We start from the raw sequence: 6,365 nt of genomic DNA on the forward strand, positions 1-6,365 counted from the left end.
TTACCCTACGGAAGGGTACTTTAAATATAAACTGTTTGCAGAGAAGGAGGACAATTACGATATTGTCTCTGCACCTTGGGTTCGTACACTAGACATCGGAGTCAGTGGCCCGAGTCGACTACAACCGATTCATCCCCCGTCTGGAACGAGAGGTAAGATTCTAAACACTCGCGAATCCCCTGTCAGCGAGTTACTGGACTCCTTCGTATGCATATATGTTGAGGACTGAATACAGACATTTATTTTTCTAGTAAAGGGCAAGGCCTGGCCATACAAGATAAGGGTTCAGATTTCATCACCGTTCTCTTCTTTCCCGCTTTAGGAACACGTAACCTACGCGAACCTAAGCCTAAAATTTTGACTAGAACGAGACCGATAGGGTAACGAGCTTAACAGGAAAGTCATTCGAAAAATATTGGTTACTCTTTTAAACATACTTCGAAGTTATTGACGGTTTCTGTAAGTTGAATGCGTGACTGCGCCGCCTTGTAATACCGGTGAGGCCTTGGGTATCAAAGCTCCACCGAGGTTCCCTCGCCTCTATTCAACTTACGTTAACTCAGATTGATTCCGGAGGGGTTTGCTTAAATTGTAATGAATTCCCGTTCGAAGGATTAGAAGCTGGTCTAGAAACAATCTAAGTGGAGCCATTATGCTTTTTGTTTGCTAGAAATCAATAGGCTTGATTTGGTTGAGTCGGCCTTGATCTGTGTTTGCTTACCATTCCAATTTAGAAAATTCTATTGTATGCCTGAACGTAAAAGAGACGCACTAGGTAGATTTGTTAAATAGAAACCTAGTAGTTCGAAGCGTCTCGATTACCTTAATCTAGAAAGTATGTCTTTTGAAGAGTCTGTTTTGAACGTTCTTTGACTGAGGAGAGAATCCGTGTTGCTCTGATAGCGCCAGAAATGGCAACTTTGAAAGCTTTGTTGAATCCAACTAGGACTACCCGTCTTTCGTGTATTAAGTTAGCTGAAACGGAGGCACCCTATGAACCGAAACCTTGGACCTTACAGATGCTCCCAATCTTTTTAGTGAAAGAAAATGAAAACCTTTATTACCATGTTAGGGATTTTGAGGAAATTTGTAGTACTCTAAGAATTAGAGGCTTAGATGATGATGCTTTGAAACTTAGGTTATTCCCATTTTCCCTGAAAGATAAGGCCAAGTCGTGGCTGTATAGTTTGGACTCCGAGTCAATTGAGACATATGAACAACTTACATCTGCCTTTTTCAATAAGTTCTTCCCTAGGCACAAAACATCGTCTATTAGGACGCAAATATGCACATTTTCACAACAAGAGGGAGAATCTTTATATAGGTATTTGGAAAGGTTCAATGATTTATTATCCCAGTGTCCTCATCATGGTTTAGAAAAGGTTAGGCTAGTTCAGATCCTTTATGAGGGTTTAGATTATTCCACAACGACCATGGTTGAGTCTCTATGCACTGGTGGATTTGAAAACCAAACTGTTGATGCGGCGATGGAATTTTTTAATGAAATCGCCGAAAAAACCCAGCAATGGGAAAATAGTAGGGCACCCCAGAAAACAATTCTTTTAAGTAGAGGAAACGTTAATAGGGTAGAAGGAGACTATGAATCAGATGCCAAAATTGCTGCTATAGCAAAAAGGTTAGAAGCCTTAGAAGTGGGCCAGACTAGTGGTAGAGTGGAGCCTTTTTGGGAAGGCCAGAATATTGAAGAGAAGGCCAATGCTCTTTATAATAACACTAGATTTGATAACCGTCAAAAGATTGACCTATATTCAGAAACCTATAATCCTGGCTGGAGAAACCATCCGAACCTTTCATGGTCTAAGGGCCAAAGTCAAGGTCAGTTTAGTAATTCTAATGCTCCCCCAGGTTTTGGCTATACTAAGAATCCTTCAGGACTAGCTCAGTTTCAGAATCAGTCAGATAAGAAAATCCTAAGTTTAGAGGAATCTCTCGCCTTGTTAACTCAGCAAACTGCAAAATTCCAGTTATCCGTAGAGCAGAGTCTACAAGCTAGTAACAGGATAGAACAAGAAAATAGTCTGGCTATTTTCGAGTCAAAAACCCAGGTTGGTCTGATAAGTGATTCTTTGAGAGAAAAAGGTAAGTTTCCTAGTCAAACACAACCCAACACTAGAGGAGTTCATGAATTAGGTACAAAACCATCGAATCAATTGAATGTTGTTAGAACCCTTAGAAGTGGTAGAGTTGTAGACAATAAGGTAACCATGCCCGATAGTGAACATACTGTAGTTCACCCTTCAGGATCTCACCTCTCAGGAACAGTAGCTGAAGAGAATGATAAAGTTTCTGATGATGTGAATTCGGTTCCTGAAAGGTCTGATTTTAGGCCTAGAGCCCCATTTCCTCAGCTATTAGTACCAACAAAGAAGGAATCGAACTTTAATGACATAGTGGAGGTTTTTAAGCAAGTTACCATAAACCTTCCCTTATTAGATGCAATTAGGCAAATTCCTGCTTATGCCAAGTTCCTTAAGGATATGTGTACGCGAAAGCGAAAACTTAGCGTCCATAAGAAAGCCTTTTTAGCTAGTCACGTAAGTTCAATCATTCAGAACACCACAACTCCAAAGTACAAAGACTCAGGTTCTCCTACCATTGCTTGCACAATAGGTAACTTCCGGGTAGAAAAATCTTTACTTGACTTAGGAGCCAGTGTGAACTTACTGCCATTCCATGTATACTTACATCTAGGACTTGGTGAAATGAAACCTACTCAGATGACACTGCAGTTAGCTGATAGGTCTATTAAAATCCCTCGAGGTGTTATCGAGGATGTTCTTATTGAGGTCGACAAGTTTATTTATCCAGTGGATTTCGTGGTCCTAGATACCCAACCTGTCCCTGACCTAGAGAACCAGATACCTGTGATTTTAGGTCGCCCATTTTTAGCTACGTCTAATGCGATCATTAACTGTCGAAATGGTGTGATGAGTTTATCTTTTGGAAATATTACTATGGAGATGAACATTTTTAATGTCAGTAAGCAACCTCATGAGCTAGATGACACATGTGTTGAGGAGGTGAACATGATAGAAGCCTTAGTTCAGGAGTCATTACCAAACATCTTGTCTGAAGACCCATTAGAAAGTTGTCTATTCCATTTTAGTTTAGATTCTGACGACGGCAGCACTATTGAAAAGGTGAATGCTCTATTAGATTCTACCCCAGTGTTAGACACTGATAGATGGAAAGCTATGTTCGAACTGTTACCAGTTTCTGAGACTACCCTAATTCCTTCTTTAGAAGAGCCCCAAAAGTTGGATCTTAAACCGCTACCCGATACTTTAAAGTATGTGTTTTTAGGCCCATCTGAGACTTTACCTGTGATTGTAGCTTCCAATTTGGATAGTGATCAGTAAAGTAGGCTAGTAAATATACTTCAAGACAATAAGGAATCTTTAGGGTGGACTATATAAGACATTAAGGGTATAAGTCCTACTGTGTGTATGCATCAGATTCATTTAGAGGAAGACTCCAAACCTTCTAGGGAGATGCAACTTCGACTGAAACCTAACATGAAAGAGGTAGTTCGAAAAGAGGTGCTTAAGTTGTTAGATGCGGGTATTATTTACCCAATTTCAGACAGTAAGTGGGTCAGCCCTGTTCAGGTTGTCCCCAAGAAATCAGGTATCACTGTAGTCCAGAATGATAATAATGAATTAATCCCAACCCGAGTGACCACGGGATGGCGTGTGTGTATTGACTATAGGAAATTGAACAAGGTCACAAGGAAGGATCACTTTCCCCTTCCTTTTATCGACCAAATGCTAGAGCGATTAGCTGTACATAGTCACTATTGGTTCTTAGATGGCTACTCCGGTTATAATCAGATCGTTATTTCCCCAGAAGACCAAGAGAAAAACACTTTTACCTGTCCCTTTGGTACCTTTGCGTATAGACGCATGCCTTTCGGGCTATGTGATGCCCCTGCAACTTTTCAGCATTGTATGATGAGCATATTTTCTGATATGGTAGAATGGTTCTTAGAGGTCTTTATGGATGATTTTTCAGTGTTTGGTTCATCTTTCGATGAGTGCTTGCATCATTTGACATTAGTGTTGACTAGGTGTAAGGAAAAAAATTTAGTTCTTAATTGGGAAAAATGTCAGTTCATGGTTAAATCAGGAATTGTATTAGGGCACATCGTCTCTTCGAAGGGTATAAAGGTAGACAAAGCCAAAGTTGGCCTTATTAAGACTTTACAGGTCCCAAAAACCGTAAAATATATTAGGTCATTCCTAGGGCATGCAGGTTTTTACCGTCGATTCATTAAGGATTTTAGCTTGATTTTTAGACCTCTTTGCTATTTGCTTGCAAAAGATGTTAAGTTTGTCTTTGATGATGCTTGTTTAGAGGCTTTTGAGAAGCTTAAAACTTTACTCACTACCGCCCCGATAGTCCAGGAACCTAACTGGAACCTACCCTTTGAGATTATGTGTGATTCTTCAGATTATGCTATAGGCGTCGTTTTAGGACAACGAGAAAACAAATTAATTCATGTGATTTATTATGATAGCAAAACTATAAATGATGCCCAAATGAACTACACAACTACCGAGAAGGAACTTTTAGCCATCGTGTTTGCCTTGGATAAGTTTAGGTCCTACCTATTAGGTTCTAAGATCATAATCTATACAGATCATGCTACTTTGAAATACCTTTTATCTAAGAAGGATACCAAACCTAGATTGATTAGATGGATCCTATTGTTACAGGAATTTTCCCCAGACATTAGAGACAAAAAGGGTGTAGAAAATGTAGTAGCAGATCACTTGTCTAGGCTAGTTGTTAGTTCCCCTAGTGATTCCCTTCCTATAAGGGATAGCTTTCCTGATGAACAATTGTTCTCTGTTTCCCAATCACCTTGGTATGCAGATATAGTGAATTATCTTGTTACTGGTCGAACCCCTCAACATTGGGGTAAGCAAGATCGTTCTAGGTTTTTAGTCGAGGTTAAGAATTTCTTTTGGGACGATCCTTATCTGTTTAAGTATTGTCCGGACCAGATTATTAGGAGATGTGTATCTGAGAGTGACCAGTCTAGTATTATCTCCTTTTGTCATGAACATGCATGTGGGGGTCATTTTAGTGCTAAGAAGACTGCTGCTAAGATTTTGCAGTGTGGATTTTACTGGCCTTCGTTGATTAAAGATTCCATAGTCATTATGTTTCTTGTGAGCGTTTCCATAAGTTAGGAACCATTTCCCGTAGAAATATGATGCCTTTGAACCCTATTTTAGTGATTGAGGTCTTTGATGTGTGGGGCATTGATTTTATGGGTCCATTTTCTATTTCGTTTGGTTATTTTTACATACTTGTTACTATAGACTATGTGTCTAAGTGGGTTGAGGCAGTTCCGTGTAGAACGAATGACCACAGGGCGTAGTCCAGTTTTTGAAAGAGAATAAACTTACACGTTTTGGTACGCCGCGAGCTATAATTAGTGATGGAGGTTCACACTTTTGTAATAGACCGTTTTCTCTTTTAATGAAACAATACGGTATTACCCATAAAGTAGCAACCCCATATCGCCCTCAGACTAGTGGTCAAGTAGAGGTTTCCAATAGGGAAATTAAACGTATTCTAGAGAAAACAGTTAATCCAAATAGGAAAGACTGGTCGTCGAGGCTTACTGATGCCTTATGGGCTTACCGTACTGCGTTTAAGACACCCATTGGAATGTCACCTTATCGTTTAGTGTTTGGCAAGGCATGTCACCTGCCTGTTGAGTTAGAACATCGAGACTATTGTTCTATTAAGAACTTAAACTTTTCACTTGACAAGGCAGGAGCTCAAAGAAAGCTCCAGCTCAATGAGTTGGACGAGATTCTTAGAGATGCATACGATAGTGCTAAGGAGTATACGAACAAAATGAAACTTGTGCATGATAGGAATATTTTACGAAAGTCATTTTCTCCAGGTCAAAATTTTCTTCTGCATGACATTCGTTTGCATCTATTCCTCGGGAAGTTGCGCTCTCGGTGGACCGGTCCTTTTGTGGTCCGTACTGTTTTTCCTCATGGCGTTGTTGAGATTGAGACACCAGATGGTAGTAGTTCTTCAAAGGTTAACGGTCAGCGATCGAAGCCCTTTTTAGAGCCTTTTCCTACAGGTGATGTTGAGGAGGTCCCTCTAGAGGATCCTGTTTACCTTGATTGACCATCGAGGCGATTTTATATGTTGTATAATATTTTTGTAGGTTTTTGGTTACACTTCACCCAGGTACTATCTTTCCGACTTCTCTCTTTACTATTTTCTCATGTTACTTATATTTTTGGTACTGTTCTTTGATTAGAAACATTGAGGACAATGTTAGATTTAAGTTTGGGGGTGGGGTAGAACTT

The 6,365-nt window shown here is 39.8% G+C and overlaps 1 pseudogene; it reads right to left on the reverse strand.

Annotated features, from left to right (window-relative positions):
• Positions 1–1,275: 1,275 nt before the first annotated feature.
• Positions 1,276–1,375, reverse strand: LOC113335074 (annotated as a pseudogene).
• Between the last annotated feature and the right edge of the window lie 4,990 nt (positions 1,376–6,365).

The sequence above is a fragment of the Papaver somniferum genome, unplaced genomic scaffold, assembly GCF_003573695.1.
Source record: "Papaver somniferum cultivar HN1 unplaced genomic scaffold, ASM357369v1 unplaced-scaffold_137, whole genome shotgun sequence".
NCBI lineage: Eukaryota > Viridiplantae > Streptophyta > Magnoliopsida > Ranunculales > Papaveraceae > Papaver > Papaver somniferum.